At 39.7% G+C, this 17901-nt stretch overlaps 1 non-coding gene across 1 annotated transcript; it reads right to left on the reverse strand.

Moving 5' to 3' along the window:
- Nucleotides 1-17532: 17532 nt before the first annotated feature.
- Nucleotides 17533-17652, reverse strand: LOC121600697. Its single transcript, XR_006005866.1, has one exon. It is a non-coding gene; the product is annotated as a U5 spliceosomal RNA (small nuclear RNA).
- Between the last annotated feature and the right edge of the window lie 249 nt (nucleotides 17653-17901).

Here is a 17901-nt window from a genome sequence, read left to right on the forward strand (position 1 = left end):
TAATTTAGGAGCCAATTCCGATTCGAGAGCCGATTTCAATTCTGGAACCGATTCCGGAGTCGATTCCGGAATCAATTCTGGAGCCGATTTCGAAACTAATTCTGGAGCCGCTTCCGGAACCAATTTGAGAATCGATTCCGATTCCGCAATCGATTCCGAACCTACTATCTGGAATCGATTCCGACAAAAACTTAATTTTTCCCATCATTAGTTTCGGATGATAGGAGTGTCTTATCTTCAACTGTGAGTCTTATTCATGTAAGTAACCTTAACAAATGATTATTTTGCTTCTATTAACAAAATAAATTAACATATAAATTCAATTAAGTTATTATTCGTGAAACACTTAAAATGAGAAAAATCGTTTAATGCTACCTGTATCTCATACCCTTTTTAATTTTGACACAGAATAACGGTCATGACGTGAATCTTATTATTATTACAATAAAAATGAGAAAAAAAAATTTACAGTTTACTTCATTATGTGCTTGTATTGTTCGGTCATTCCATGTTATGTTTAATATCCTGCACTACGTCAGTTCTGCAGAGTCATTGTTACACATGGAACAGGTTCAGGTACAGTTCCTGGACCGGAAAAAAATCAATTGCAGCTCTACAATCGGCATAAGATCTTCAAATTCAATTCCATGGTTCTGTTCTAGCTGCTATATCAGATCCAGTGCTGATATGGATTCAGTACCGCCATTCGTTGAATTGATATCAATCTCTATTATCGACGCGTTTTCAAAGATTCGCTCTGGATCACTTAAATTACTGATTTTCTCTACATGATATACAAATTATACAAAATATTACCTTCCTCAATTTAATCAGAAACAGTAACTATTACTACGATATTTTCCATTATTAACCATCCAAAGCACATTTAAACCAAGATTCTTTAAATATAAACAAGTGATATTGATTTAAGGGACACAATAAGCTAAACTAAAAGTAGGAAAATGCAAAGTGTGCACTAAAGCTACGCCGAAACGCACACACATTACATCTGCTCAAGTGCGCCATTTAAAAATGCTCTCGGGCGGAAAAAAGGATTTTATTATCCGTGCAAAGTTTCCGCCTAAAACGCAACCGACCGACCGACCGACCGGTTGGCGTCAATAGTAATTCGTCTCGCTTCGCATGCATCGAGCGACCGAGCGAGAGCTGCGTGGCACGACGAACGGCATCAGCATCAGTCAACTAAAACGATCTACTACTACGCGCGCCCATCGTGGCACAAAACCGTTACGGATCAGCAGCAGCAGCAGCAGCAGCAGCAGCACGGAAGTACTGTACCGGTGTACCAAACTTTAGCCTTTGTGCTTGCACGGTTCAAAGGGTTTGCAGAGTGAAATCTTGGCCCAAAGTTTGGCGTTCGCTGGTGTAGTACTTGGTTGAAAGATTTTTCTTTTAATGATTATACACTAATATAAAACTTTTTTTTTTGCTTGCCCTGTGAGTGGCATAGTGCATATGCACTGATTTATGCAGGATGCAGATGCATTCGATTCATTGGCTGGAATGAAAAACGTACATGCCATTACAAAAACAGGAGTGAACGAAGGTAGAATAAGCTTACAGTTCAACTGTGACGATGCAAATTTGGTTCCATTAACGTTTTTGGAAAGGTAATTGGTGCGGGTAGTAGTGGTGTGCTCTTTGGAGCACACTCACGAATCCGATCCGGCTCCGGCTCTGACAAAATCGTAATCACTTAAACCGCCCGCAGTCGGAGTCTTGGGGTGTAGGAGCAGGAAGACTCCCGAGTACGAGTCTGATGACTCCAGACGACTCCGGATGACTTCGACTCCAGGCGACTCCGTATGACTCCGGACAACTCCGGATGACTCCGACTCCGGGCGATTCCAGACGGCTCCAGACGACTCCGGAAGACTCTGACTCCTGGCGACTCCGTAGGACAGCAGGAATCAATGATTTTAATTCTATCAATTTAGTATATATTTTACTTTTCAGTATTCCTTCCCAACAATCTCTCAATACCTCAATAGAAAGAAATTGTTTCTCCCATTGTTTTTTTCATCCGATTGCTATTAAACTACTTCTGGTCATCGTACATCCATCATCAGCAGTGCCGATGCCACCGGCTTCGTCAACAGTTTTAATTAGCACTGGCATCCCAAACGCCCCTACCCTGCTTATCAACCTCACAAACAACACCCGCGTACCTCCGCGAGTATGAATAATTCAAGATTTTTCTCACCTAACCAAACCAGTCGCAATCGAAACAAAACCTTCATGACGTGCGCCCGTGCGGGCGATGCGTGAGGTTGCTGCTGAAATCATATGTGTTAATGCGTCTGCTTGTGGTGACACTTGAATAATTAATTAATCGTTAATTTAGTGCACACTTTCACGCCGCCCGCGCGATACGGTGAAGGTAAGCGAAGGTTTCAATTTAATTTGTGGTTCCCATTGAAGTTTGCCACAACCTGCATGAACCCTCGCGATTGCAATAGCGCGTGGAACGATTGATTGATGGATGGTGCGTCGGTTTGACAAACTATTTTTGATTAGCAACGGAATGATGCAGCACAGTGATATTGAATTATATCGATTCGATTGCATGATTAAAGGACTTCCAATGTAAAACTTTTGGCACAGTGATAAATAACGAACCAATGTTTAATTGATAAATGCATTCCGGTTGAGAGAAATTGGGAAACAAACTCTCCAAACAAATCGCATGATTCGATGATTTGTAGGCGGCATGATTAGTGCGAGTAGAATAATTCATGAAGTACACTAGAAGGATTTTATCTGCACTAAATATGCTTTAAACGTTTACGATTTATAGCCAATGGGAAACTTAAGGTCCCTCAAACAATGTTGTGTAAGCTTGCAAGCTTTTAGTAAGCTCTCTTTTTAACTAAGAAACGCTTTCAGTGAGCCTAGCTACATTATGCTTTAGATCCCTTTAGACACTGATGTTGTTGAATGTCTTTTTGAAGGTCATTTTTGATGATGATTACCATAGTACTTCAAGTGAAATGCGTTGTTAGGTAGTTAAAAGATAGCCGTTAGGACCTTAACGCTCTCCAAGGATCATGTTGTGTCATTAGCAATGACAAGACTAGTCCTACGAAACCTGACAAGTATGATTCTTCATATAAAGGATATCAAAATATCTGTTAGTCTCAAAGATTACAGTAAAATAATTACTTAACATCCATTATTTTATTCACTAGTATCTCAAATACATCGCACCTCAAAATCCATCGCCGTGAATCCACCACTTTTGCGCCTTCGCACTACTTTGTATCACTTTGCTTCATTGCAGTCTTCATTACTAAAGTTTGATTACACTGTGACTACAAAGACAGGGTTAACAATGTGGTACTAGCGCACCGTCCTAATCGACTCCGAAGAACAATACCATTCCATGTACCTTGCCGGTTTAAGTGCTAGTTGCTTCAACAAACTTGCTTCCTCGTTAAACTCACCACTCCCTGTTACGTTGGGTGAAAAACTTGGCACTAAACAAACTATACAAGGTATTGTTTCTTAGTGTCTCTGAGGTATACTGAGGTGTAGTGTTAAAATGTGAGTACTTTGTGCCTTTATTTCAAAGTTTGCAAGCTATAAACATGAAGGTTTTGTGTGAAGTGTAGCTACTTCTTCATTTGACACTACAAAATCACCCCAACAGCACACACTTCATTTGTCTTCCCTGTGTGGCCAGGCTTACAGAGAGAAATTAATATTCTTTCACGGATTGAGCTTTTAAATTAGTGGGAATTAGTGAGAGCGTGCACAACGTCCACCAACAATAGAAACCACAGCTTACGCCCAATGCCCTCCGCAGTCCAGCTAAGCTTTGATAGTGTATAGTGAAAAATTAGGATCATATAGCCCTGGAGCTGTCCGCAAAGCCTTCCTCAGGCTTTCGGGCGCCCGTTACACCCGTCAACCGCAAACCAAATTAATGACTGTTGAACTTTCTACCGAGGCAAAAGGCGACATCTGCGGTTTGGAGAAGGTTCCGGACCTTCCTCATCGGGAGCCGTCGTCATATTGGATTGACTTTCTTTGAGCGAAGGGAATCCTAATGGGGAACAGTGCTCCTGGATCAGGTCAGAACAAGTTGCAAAACTCACCCAGCTCTTGGCTTCTCGGCATTCAAGCGAGGTAGTTCTATTGTTTCACATTTTATTTCATTTCTATTTTAATTATATTGTCGCCCAAAGTCCTCTCCCATGCTCGTCCGGAACTTATGGACGTTCGGGACGTTGATAAAAATCCATTACGTTCCTTTTTTAAGTGCCAAACTTTCTCTATGTTAATAATTTGCCTGACCCTGCCAACTGTTACTGTAGTTGCGGTGTCCAGCAATACACAGCGGCCGCTTCTCGGGCCCTTGACTAGAGCTAAACCTCAATGGCCCAAAAAAAAACGGTTGAGCCTGTGCTTGAGGCACACTTTTGCCTCGGGAATGGCTGCTGCGTTTAAGTTGCGCACCATTAAATAATAATTTTATTGCAATGAATGGACTACAAATTTTATCTTGTAGCGAGCATGCAATTTTTGGTCGAAACCAGTGTGACCTCAACACCAGAATGACTGGACCGAGTGCGGGGTGTACGGGGCATACGACGAGAGGACTAAAATGAAAAAAAGTTTTCCGTACACGCACATTGGGAACGATACAAAAAGTGGATCGCAGATTTTGGTTTAGTTTTCCGTTCACCATTGAGAGGATAGAGAAGTTTGGACGATGATTAGGTGTAATGATCATGGGAAAGTATTTTTATAGCTGGGCGGTTCAAGGTTTTTGGAGTTTAGTCCTGGAGAAACTACATGGTATAGCATAGCAAAGTTAATTTTATTCTAAAAAACCTAGGCTAAGGAACATCATTTATTTCTTCAATACTCTCTTAGAACGAGACATTAATTATGATGAGAAGCATTCAGTACTCCTCTACGTCGTGTGTTTTGGGAAGAACACTAAGATTTTCCAACTATATACATTCTAGGCTATAGATATTTCTAGGCTATAGACAATCCCTATGATGTTCGATCGTGGTTCATCATACACCTTAAACTCTTTCGCTATCTATCGCCAACTCATAAATATGTACTCTATCTACTTCTTATCAACCTCATCAATTTATTATCTCTTAAATACTTAAACTTGCAATTTAATGACTAGTTTATTCTGAAGTTATTTGATTACTTTTAGATGCCTCATTCTCAGAACCTCAAAGTACATCCAAGGTAAGGGAATTTGAAGCTATATTTCAATGTTGCTCAGTCGAACCAAAGGTAAGCCCGAGACGAACAAAAGACCTGTGAATTGATCCTATGTAGTTAAATTCACAACGTACACAAACTCATCAGCATCATTTAACCTCTTGTCGATTACAGTCAAAACACACACAGCCATGCCGTGTTACCTTTTGGAAGGTTGCTTCCAATTTCCTCTTTTCATCTTGCCCTGTACACTTTCACCCCATGAAAGTGCAACCGCAAGTTAGTAAGTTCAGCGAGGCGAATCCTATTTCAACAACTAAAAAAAAAACAAACCGAACAAGCAAACCAGACGGAGACGACGTCGCCCCGGAACGTACCGGAAGGCGCCATGGCAAAGATCTATGTCATAACATACGGTGAAAGTGAAGATTGCATACTTTCCATAATCTCATTTCCGTACCGGCGGGGTGACGACCATGGCAGGGCGAACGACGATAATATCGCGATTTTTTTTTTTTTGGCAAGCAAAATTGATGCTCCAAATGTGGATCCTCCCCAAAAACCCGGTGGCGGTGGTAATAAACTGTGAAAACAGACAGGCAGGGCGCGTCCCGATCAAGGGTTCCGATTTCCGATGCCGTGTTGTTTAGGCGGAGGAATTGGACGTGGATGGAGTGGAGCTGGATACGTTCGAAGGAATGGAAACGAAATCAAAATCAATTTCTCGTGTAACATCAGCAGCTTGCCGGTTGCCCGACCGCGACCAACAAACAAATGCTTCAGAATCTTGAAAGAGACAGCAAATATCATGTATTTGAGGGTGACAAAATGTGTGTGTGCCTCAAGTGTCTGGGTAGGGATTTAAGGGACGGTTTTTGTTGGAACGCTTCGGCGGGGCTGATGGCAATTTTGCATGCAAGACGAGGCACTAAAACTGAAAACCTACCTACCAAGTGCGATTTGAGTGATGAGTGTCAGGGGAAGACGACACCAGGCGTGTAGTGTTGGTGTGGCAAAGGTTCATCCTATCAGACTAACGCCCATCCAATGAAGCATAAAATAGACCGCATGATCGACAGCGCCGATGATTGCCCCCGTGTAAAGCGAACCTTCCCCTAACGTTATTCGCTGTTTATTATTCTTACTTTCAGTACGGCTTTCTTGAGTGTGACGTAAAGTGTACTAGAAAAGGAGGAAGGATTTGCTACTCTCCACTCCAAAGGATTCTAATTTCACATCATCTCGACAGCTCTAAGCTGAGAAGCGCAGGATGCAAACAAGGTACCACGCGAAGGTTACGAAATATAGTACTATCGATGTCAACGTTCGCCGTCGCGATGTCGTCGTTACTTTTTTCCGTTTTCATTTTCGTTACGGTGTCATATTGTGTGCTTTATCGGCTAGACGCGACACATTCAGCATCGACGGCGACCCATCTAATCGTTCATCAAAGACATACTTTAGCTCCGTCAGATGGCATCCAGCCATACGGAAGGTATTGTGTCGATGGTGAGGCGTGACTTTTGCTACGTGATTTTAGGTGTAAATGTAAGGTAAAATGGGGAAGTAGGATGTATGAAAAATAAATCTTTTTGGTGTTTAGAAGATTTTTTACTAAACTATTTTGCTATGTTTGATCATTGTTATTTTTCCTGTTTTTATTTTAGTTTTCAAAGTATTATTTATTTTATTAATTAAAGATAATAATTAAAAGCTTTATTTGAAAATTACACTGTTTTTCCACTTTTTAAGTTGTCATTGGTCCATGCTGGCTTAAAAAAAACATATAATCAAATCCATTTTTGTTCTGTTTAACGTTTCTGTTCTTTAAGCTTTTTTCTGTTCTTTATTTCATGAGCTTTATTGATTAATTTTTTTTTTTAATTAATTTAGGTATTTTTAAATTATGTTAAAACCAACTTGCTACCAAGGATTTGAAAATGAAAGCGTTTTCAAATATAAAAATTTTGTATACATTTTTTAACTGGCTATGTTTTGTGTTTCTACATTCCGCTAAATAATTTACAACATCTCCCTTACAATGGACATCTTCACAATACATAAGTTTTACATTTTTCAGCACTTACCGTGTGTTAAGGTTTTTTGTTAAGTTTCCGCACAGAAAAACCAACTGCCAACATCCATCCCGGTGTTACGAAAACCGGAAACCTACTTTCTTTCTTTCGACCTCGGATTGTGCTCACCGGAACGGCACTACAGCAACGACGGCCGGCAAGTGTACGATTCGCTGGAATTGAGGTTTCAAGTGCACCGAAGCGAGTGGCACAGTCTTACACCCCGGGCAAGCGGTGCCCTACCGGATGCACTTTGAAGTTAGCAGTAGCAGTTAAATACTGATACGTAGAGATTTTGCTCGAGCAGCGGTGCAAGAATATGAAACACGTTTCAGCTGGCCGGGGCAGCCGGGTTGAATCTGATCGGGCCCGGTAGCTTCTGGGAAAGAATGGAAGTGCCTTCGCCGAGTTTTATTGTGTCGCGCACGAAACTTACTCTATTTCCGTAGCTTTTATTGCGATCTGGACTGCTAGGGCCAGTAAGGATAAGTTTAACTTATTCTGGTGTGAGTTTGATTGAAGTTTGCCTCTTTAAATATGTTAGCGGTAGAAGTGACCCAGGATCTCTAGCTCTGTATGGGAATGTTATTAAAATAAAAAAAAACATAGGACTTTAAACTGAAATATATAAAAATTTCAAATACTTATCTATTCATATCACACACATTTGATTCAATTATTCAATTGTCCTCACGTCAGCCAACATTGTTAGTCCACTCGTCAGTCGGGTTTGGCACGCTTTAAATAAAGAAATACACCAACCGCAAACCTCCACCTAATCTCTAGGTCAATGATCCACAACGAATCTAATCGGATGCGTTGGGAGCTTGTTGGCATGAACCACCACGCTCGGTCCTACAGCGACTGGAGCCTAATTAAACAGGGGTTTTGCTCTAATTACGGTCAGAATTCAATTTTGCATTTGATCACTGTTAAATTATGCGAAACGCAATTACGCGATAATAATGATCTGGCCCGCTGCGCCGCATATATTTATGTGCAACGCACAGTCCAGTGCTTAATGATCGATTGGTTGGCAAATATTTTGCAAAAAATAATTGTGGATCTCATCCTCAAAATTTCGGGTGGGGGTTGTGCTTGAGAATGAAATTAAATTTCTCACCCACGGTATCTGTGCATGAAGCTTATTATTTTGGGTGAGTGAAGCATTGGTCGGCGTCTGTAAAAGTTCAATAATCGCAAATCGATGGTTAGTCAGTGATGGAGCTTACATTTTGAATAATGCTTTAAACAAATTTAAAGTAAGCAATTACTTAATAAATTAAAGAGGGATATGGCTTTTGATGACAAGATTTTTTGGTTCAGTTTTTTTTTTTATAACTTCATTACTATCAAAACGTAATTCGATTTCTATATTTTCTGGCAGGTTTTTTTATTTAATTTTTATTACTCCTCAAACAAGTTAATAAGTAAGTAATCTATATTTATTATTTTACGGAAAAATGAGCATATTTTTTTAAAGTCTCCAAAAATATTGATCGAGTAATTAATGGATTAATGGAAGTATTCATTACACACTTCAAATAGTAAAGGTTAAATAAATGACATCATTAAATACGAATTGAGTAACTTCCTCAAAATACAAACAAAAACGTTTTAATAATGATTTAGCTATTTATAATGATCTTAATACATTCATCTGAAGAAACTTACAAAATCCCATTCTTCCTAAATTTGAATTGGTAAGTTGTGTTACAACAAATCGCTAGGAAATATAAACTTCAACTTTGTTTTTCCTGAATTTAAAATAAAATAAATAACGAAATTACAATTTTACTATTTTATAACGTTGATGCTATCGAAGACGAATTTTATTAAAGATCACTCATAATTCTTTACACATCTTTTAACTACCGATGCCTATTGCATTTGACGTTATAATGCCCATTAAACAGCAACTCATTTTACTAATGCAAAATTGTCTCGCCACAGCGCTACAATTACAGGCGTCCAGTGTGCACCGTCCATCGTTCACCGTCGCCAAAGCAGTGATTGGAAAATAAATTGATTCGAATCTAATTTACACGTTGTCAACCGGGCAACGGATGCACCCAAACCCAAACCAAACCCGGCCGAACACGGGATGGGGGGGGGGGGTGTAAAATTAAATTAAACCATCGCCACCGTTAAGCGTTTCATGCAAGGGATTCGAGTAAGCCCGAGCTGCAGCAGCAGCATTGCTGCAGCCGTGCAGAAGACAGTGGACAGTGAAAAAAAGAGAAAAGAGGATACCACTAAGCAGTGCAAGATGAATGGCCAAACGTTTGATTCACTATCACTTGCTGCGCCGTGGAAAACTGCACGCGCTCGTACCTCGTGCGCACCCGCTCACCAGATGGAACCACATCCGGCGGTGCAGTTAATGTGGTAAATGAAATATAAATAAGGCCCGGCTAGGCGAGAAGGCTCTGCGCGTTCTATAAATTATAGATTTTATTTTATCATTTAATTCAATTTTTGTACCATCATTTCCGCGCCCGGGCGTACTTCCGATTCCGGGGCAGTACAAATTGATTTCCTTTCGTTCGCTGGCTGCTGCTGTATTTTTACAATTATCAGTGAGCGTTAATAAATCAAGCCTTCAAGAGTTGTGTGAGGTAAGAAATGAGAGTTTGCTTTCAAGTAGGGTAAAACAGAGTTTTAATTAATTTTTATTGGCCAGTGCAAAGTCATAGCCGTTCCTCCCATTCATCATATTTAATTTGGCAGGTGTAAAGTTCATAAACATATTGAAGGAGGTACATTACACCCGGTAAGAGCGTATGCAAAAATGCTCACCTGCTCGCATTCATTAGTTTAGCACTTTTAATCAACACTAAGGCACTACGGCACTAACACGGTTTGCAAAACTTTTAGCATTACGAAAAGCGATGCATTTTCCTCCACCCAATGCCACGGTACAAGGCAGCAGCAAACCCGAAGCGTACCAATCTGCAGCTCCGGAGCGGCAAAGAAACTCGAGAGAGAGAAACAAAAAATGGAAAAAGTATACTACATCCGGCGTCCGCCCGTATATTTTCGTGCAATCCGCAACAAAACTGTGTTGAGATGCAGCAAAAGGAAACTTTTAATGATTCCTCATTCACACCCGCAAGTTTGGTTTTCGCTGGTTCGGTTGTGTATGGAATCCCGTTGGAAAACGTTTCAATTTTTTTTCTAACGTTTTGCCAAGGATTTACATTTTTAACGAAAATTTTGCCATTCATTCGAGTGAGAGGATTGGGAGTTTTTTTTTCATTGCTGTTGCTTTCCTCCTATTTTTTCTTCCCTGCTGCTTACAATCCTCTTGTAAAATTTTTCCTTCGGCATGGGGAAAAGTTTTGATCTGGAGAAACATTTATTTGCACAAATGCGTTGTATCGCTCGGTAAAAAAAAGGGTGGCGTGAAAAAAAACCTTTCAACTGCATCGGTATTGCACGGCGAGTTGCAACAACAGCGCCTTTGGCAATGATTCGGAGGAGGAAAAAAAGGGGCACGAAATATTGAATAGCAAAAATAAGCAAAAGTGTGGTTTGCGTTTTTCTTGGGAAGAGTATTTGTTAGCCCAACTACTGTGGGATTGTTGGTCGTGTCTCATTGCAAGTCGTGTCACTGAAAGAGGACGCTTTAGGGATCATAAATAATGTGTGCTGTTGGCCACGTTAATTGCAGTAATGCCACTGCAATTAACGTGGCCAACAGCACACATTATTAACAGCACGGCGCGCTTAGCCACTAATGAGAAAGTAATACTTTACTCTGTATTCACCCTCCGATCGGATCGGAGGGTTGCAAAAATAATTGCATCATTCTTCACGCGGTACAGTGGCGTAAGCGAAAACCTCGAACGAGGAATGCTGTTTGCACAAACCCCTCACAGGAAACAGTGACGAATGTTGGGAAGTTTTACACATGATGGATATGTATGCAGCTCTGAGAGGGTGATGGCTTCGTGCAATATTCTTACAGAATTTCGCAACGAAGTATTATGTTAATCCGAACTGTTCTTTGGACGATAAATAAAGTCAATATAATTAACCTCATCTATTTAAAATCACACCCTAGAATGAAGGTATCCAATCAACAGAATTTCAAGGATTTAATTGCTGGATTTAGTAAAAAGATGTTTAATGTGATCGTGCTATACTTTATATAATTTTTCGCCAGTGGTTTTTCCTAACTAAGGTATAGAATATAAATGATGACAAGTTAATGGTGCCCATGGTACTATCAACTTGTAAGGACATTGTTCACAAAAAATGAAATTATTCGTGTTTTGCTAGTTTACTTATTATATTGTAAAATTGTAATTTTAATGTTTTCATAGTTATGATTCATTAATATCTTTGCAAATTTCTTAGAGATAATGGCACACGTTTGAAGCTGTGTTAGATGCATGACAGATGCGTTGTGTAAGAGAGATACATTGTATCTATGATTGTTGTCCAAAGGTTTCAGGAATCAATTACGCCTAACAGGACTGCTTTATCCGATAAATGCACCATGCAAGTTATTTTTATGTCTTATGTTTAATTTCATATGATTTAATGCAAGGTTTAAACATATCCTTTAAATTTCTGCAGTTATATCTCGCCATCCTAGTATTAAGGTAGAATAGTCGATTGTGGCTCAATATTTTTCCATATATATAAGATTCAATATACATAAGACATGCTAAGTTTAGCTTGTCGATGTGACATGGCCCGGTCAACAATCATTCTCCAGGGTGCTTTTAATTATACAATCTTATTTCGGTTTTTGGATTTATATTTTTTTTAATTCGCTTGATCATTTGACATTTGGTCATTTATGGGACAAAAAACTATCATAGGGGCCCTTCACGATTTTAGTCAGTTTTTTGTATGGAGTTTGACAGTTATAGGCTGAAATCATGTTAACACTCCATACAAAACCACACACAAAACAAGCCTACAATTTCCAGTCTAGATTATTCTAGCCTCAAAGCTAGAATTAGATTCGAGTACCTGCTCGAAAAAATGGCAAAATAAGGTGTTGTTTACATTTATCCCAAGGTTCATTCAAAAGATCAGGTGATGGAATCCAGAATCAAAGTGTATGTAGTCTAGGTGGTCTCATAGCATTTTTTTATAACCAAATTTGAATATCACTTTTTGACAAGATGGGTGAAACTTTTGCTCAAACAAGCTTTCTAGAGGTTTGAGGAATACACAAAATGCTCTTAAAATCTTTATTCAGAAACAGAAGCGATAAAAATCAGTCTTCTAAATTCATACACCTTGGAATAAGACCACCTGTATATTATACCCACATAGATAGCTGCTCGAAAACTGTTTTACAATGCAAACAGCTGACAAGGTTGAAATTTCAGCCTACGAACTTAAAACGGAAATGGCCCGATATTTAGAAATCAGCGTATCCACCATACATGCGTTTAATATGTATCTCATGTCTTGCGATGAAATGGATGACAATAACTCAACATTTTGGATGTTTCGTGAAATAAAATAAATAAGTTAAATAAGAAACACAACTAAGAAATCAGTTTTTAAACATCACAAAAGATTCTCTGAAGTTAAAAAATATATCAAAAATATAAAAATTATGCGACTTAGCATTTATAGGGCCATGGAATGTCTTGACGATTAACTAATAACCATGGATGGAAGCTAAATGATTGAAGTAATACGTAAACATTAAGTTCTATTATTCCAATTCCAAATTTCAAAATTCAAGTCTATAATTCCAAACTTTGAAATAGAGGCTCTAAGCTATAGCACCGTCTAAATAATTATCTACCATACGCATCCGTACCATAACCAAACTGAACTATACGAAATATATAGATCATGATGATCATTTAAAAAAAACAGTAAAATAAAATGCCCATGTTTTTTTCCGGAGATTCAGCTTTAAGCCCTATAAAATACCGATTACATGAAACTATCGGACTTAAATGGTTGCGGAGGTTTTATTAGCACTGCGTCCGAAAAACTTCAGTCATATTTGCACTGCTCCAATCCCGAATAACCCTAAGCCCGGTAACGTAAAACCATTTCCGGTACCGTAACTAAACAACGGGTTTCTGTTAAATTTCTCCCGCAAACTTTACTCGCTCGTCCTTTATCTCTGTGTTGTCAGCAGCGGTTACAGTCTGTCGGAACAGCTATTCACCACTCCTTCTCTTCACCAGTGGTAACGGCCGCTCTTCGTTGTCCCGCTCACTCGCTCGTTTGTCGGAATCATATATTTCATTTGCTTTTTCACAATCGATTATGTTGCTAATTTATTTTCTTCCCGTGCAAACCGAAGAAACCCAATTCTATCCCTATTGCTGTTGCTATAGCCGATATGTATGCACCTAGTAGCTGGGGATCCTGTAGCTCCCTGCACTTTGAACCGAAACTTCGTTCCGGCGGTGCGGTTGAGTTGCTTGATGCGCTTGCCAGTTGGACGCCCTCAGCCCATACCGGTGCTCATTTCCGCTTGCTGGACGGGGCGATAGGACGGATGCACCGACGAGATGGACAGACGATGGACGACTGTGAGCACCACAGCACCACGTTTAGCAGAGAAATGTACTTTTGCAAAATAGCCGGATCATGGAGCAAACTTTACGTTTACAAGTGAAAACTTCTTCCCCAATCAGGTTAGCCAGATGGAGGAATTACACATTGGGATCTCGCCTTGGTGCTTGCTTATCATTTCTGGCCATAATGTTTGGAGTTAGAGGGGCTTAAAAGCTACCAACATAAGATTTTAAGTGAGGAAATATTGTTTTAATTTCTTATAGGTTTCCATAGTAAATAGTTTCATAAAACTCGGTAGTAAAAAAGGAACCCCGTTCCTTACCCATAGTTCTGTTCTATTGAAAATGTGGCCTCGTGGTCAGCGCGTCGTAACTTGCAAGCCCTCGCAAGGGTTTCTGTTCTCGTTCGTCTCCAGCCGACCAAGGGGAAGAAGTTCTTGCAAGGAACCACCGCATAACCGCACGGCTGCCTCCGCCACTATCGCCGCTGCCGTCACCGGTTTGTGTTCCGGTCGAGTTCGGTTTATTCAATTCGATTTCGAGTGCCTCCGACAACGAATGTGTACGGCGCTTACGGCTATTAAAGAGTTCGACTGTTCCTGTGTTTTTGTTCTTTTGTTTGCACTCTTCTAGCATTTGCAGCTTCCGCATGATCTGGTCGGATGCAAAAGTGCAGACGGTAAGTCTAGCATGGTTCGAGAAGACTCAGTCCTTTTGCCGGGGGAAGTTTGAGCATCAACGGATTACGACCAATTCTTGACGCTTGTGCGATCCATTTAATCGTGAGTAGCAGCTTTCCTTTTACACCGACTTTTAGCCGTGAGTTCTGTAAGAATGTATTGCTTAGCAAGCTCTTACTTAACATGAGCAAAATAAATTTACAAAATTAAAGCGCTTCCTGTAACACTTATACCTTAGGTGATTTTAACATAAGTGATTCTTACAGTCATATGTTTTTTCTTTCTTGACATGAACAGTTTACGTCTTATGTCCACATATAACGTCTAACAAAAACTGAAATTACATGGAATAGTATACTACTTCTGATTCATTACAAACATAGCTCAAAGCTTCAATAAACAAAGTATGATCGTTTCAGAGGAGTTGATCCCAACATGAGGCGTCAATTGATTCAATAGTTTTATATTCCTGTTCTTTAAAGACCTGTTTAAGAGCCTGTTACGAATCTACTCTACTTTACCCTGAGCTAGATCTCTAATAATTCGTAATACTTTTCATGATGTTCACACGGTATTAGAATTGAACAGTAGACATGAAACGAGAAATTATTAGAATTAACACTCTCCTCAAAATTCTCAAAACTTTATCCAACCAAACCGTGTGAATTATTAAAATTTTAATTGATTTCAACGAATCGAGATGCTTTGTACCTTCCTCTTTTTATCATTTTTTTTCCAAAATTCACACGGATTGAGCGCGATAGTACGTGCCGTTCTTTCATTACTGTTTGCCTTCTACTGCTCCGAATAGGATAAGTATGCTAATGCATCGCTCATCTAGCTGTTTTACAGCGAGCACAGATCACCATCGTCACTGTTCAATAATTAAAGAAGCTCCAAACATAGCTTCCTTTCATCTACAAAGCAAAAGAAGCCAATGCTAATCACGTCAACAGGCGAGTTCGCCGGTTTTATGCAAATGTATGCAGATTCGTTTGATTTGTTAGCACCGTTGGACAGAAATTCCTTTCCTTTTCGCATTATTGCAATTTCAATCCTAGCTCGCCACTTATTACAACTCCACGAGTGCTTCGCGTACATACCAAATTAATCAACGCGAGATAGTGTTTTCATCTTGTTCATCCTCTTCCATTCTAATACGTTTTCTAACGAGTTTCGGTTTCGCTTTTAATCGCTTCCAAGAAATGAAACGTATAGTTTTTATTACCAAAAATGAATTAATATTTCATTTAACTGATCATCCTCCCCGGGCACCGATCACCATTAACCTGAATGCGCCGACGATTTCAACGTTCACTCCGCTGGCTCCAACTGGAACATCGAGCATCGTAAATTGTAGTTTTATAACTTTATCAAACAAAACAACAAGCAGGGCAACTGAGCGAGCCAGTCGATGCGGCCGACGATTATTAGTATCGGCTTCCCGGCCCATTAACACACTGCCGGCCGTGTCGGTTGGATTTTCATCTATGTGGCGTTGTGTGTTGTTTGAAATTTTCTTCATTTTCGACAAACACTGAAGCCGGTTTACGATTGTCACCGCGTGGCTATCGATGCTCATCCAAGAGCACATCCACAGCAACATCACAAACAACCCCCACCGAATACACCTAACCGATGGCAAAATGTCCCGCTGCGGATGTGGAAAGGACTTCTCGGTGGTAGTCGTGCCGAAACGAAACTGCACCTCTGCTGGGTAAGAAGGTGATTTTTAAAGATGGCAGTGTCGAACCATCCTTACGGCTGATGGAGCGGGTGTAGCATCGTTCGATAAGACGATCACGTTCCATCGCGCGGTCACATCGATGACTGTTTGCGCCCCGGTTTGACCATCCACGGTGGTACACGGTGGTCGTAAATAATAGATTTTATCACATTTCGAATTATAAATTTGATCATTTTACAGGCAAGCTTTGATGACTGCAGCTGAACCGTTTTCGGCCAGCTGGGTCACTCCACGAACGGAGCAGGCATGGAGGGCATTTGGTTTCACCTGTTTCACACTGCTCGCTCTGCCAGCTCTGCAGGCTAAACGTGTGCACAAAAAAGGGGAGATACGCGCGGAAATGACTTTATGAAAACCGGGTTGAGCCGAATTAGTAAACATGTATTTATAATTAATGGGTTATGTTTTTCGATACCATTCCGCGCTCGTTCGCTCGGGCTTTCGCTTGGTCTGTCAAAAAAAGTCATTAAAACAATATCAAGCAGGCGCCGATTTGATATCGATATGTGATATGTGTGTATGTGTTTTTATGGCTGGACATTGGTATACACCACAAGGCTTACAAGCTTTTTTTTCCGACGCATGTTATGAAATAATTAAACGATGATCCGTGCGTAGGATTATTGTTGGAATATTTAAAACAGAAAGTGAACTGGTTCAAACCCTTTCTCGATTTTGTGATGAGCACAGAATGGGATTTGAATCGATTTCATTATTTGTTTTCGTTCTTTTGGACCTATCAATGTGGCATGATGTTTCTTTGTTATTCTGCTATGATTTTAAACTGTTTTTGATTTCTTTTACAGATTGCAGCATGTCCTATGATTTCAGTTTTAATGCAAGTTTACATTTAGCTTTTATTTGGGTTTCACACTCAATAGATTGAGTTCTAGCATGTTAGCTTAAAGCACATGTTTTAATGCTTAAATATTTAAAGCAAGAATTGGCTTAACTTTGAAATCCTTCTGGAATGTTCTTGAAAGCAAAGTGGGATTTTTTAAGTTGCAATACAATCTGTAGTCAAATTGGAACAGTTGAACATTAATTTTAAACAACCAAATAACAAACTGACCCTGTCCTGTCATAGACTTAAACCACGTCGTATGAGACACACCTCCAATACGCAGGGTATGTGTATGCAACTGTTGATCATGTTATATTGTGCCAAATGCGAAGAGTAAACACTCAACTTTTTGGCTCTTCAAGGTTTAACTGATTGGATAAACAACATTAAAAATAGTCAAGGAATCTGTAATTAAGTTTCTATTACAAAATGCAATTAAACATTTTAAATTAAAATACTATAGGCACGGTAGTATCAAGATCAAATGATAAAAAATCAGTTTAAGCTCATTAGAGTATGCCTCTTCACGGAAATCTTTAGTAAAAGGCAAAACATTTATTCCACAGCTGAAGAGAAATCAGAGTACGATTTCTTTAAAAGTAAAAGTTCTCTTACTTCCAATATACCATTATTGGGCCCCTTTCCCTTTTAAGATCGTAGGCTAAAATTTCAGCCTGTCAGCTGTTTGTATTGTATAGCAGTTTTCGAGCAGCTATCAAAGTGAGTATAATATACAGCAATTATCCGCAGCACGCGATACTCGATATACGCGAATTCGCAGTACGCGATTTCTCTAAATTTGACAGCTCCATGTGTTTTTCGCAAATATTTTAAT

This window comes from Anopheles merus, chromosome 3L (assembly GCF_017562075.2).
Source record: "Anopheles merus strain MAF chromosome 3L, AmerM5.1, whole genome shotgun sequence".
Lineage (NCBI taxonomy): Eukaryota > Metazoa > Arthropoda > Insecta > Diptera > Culicidae > Anopheles > Anopheles merus.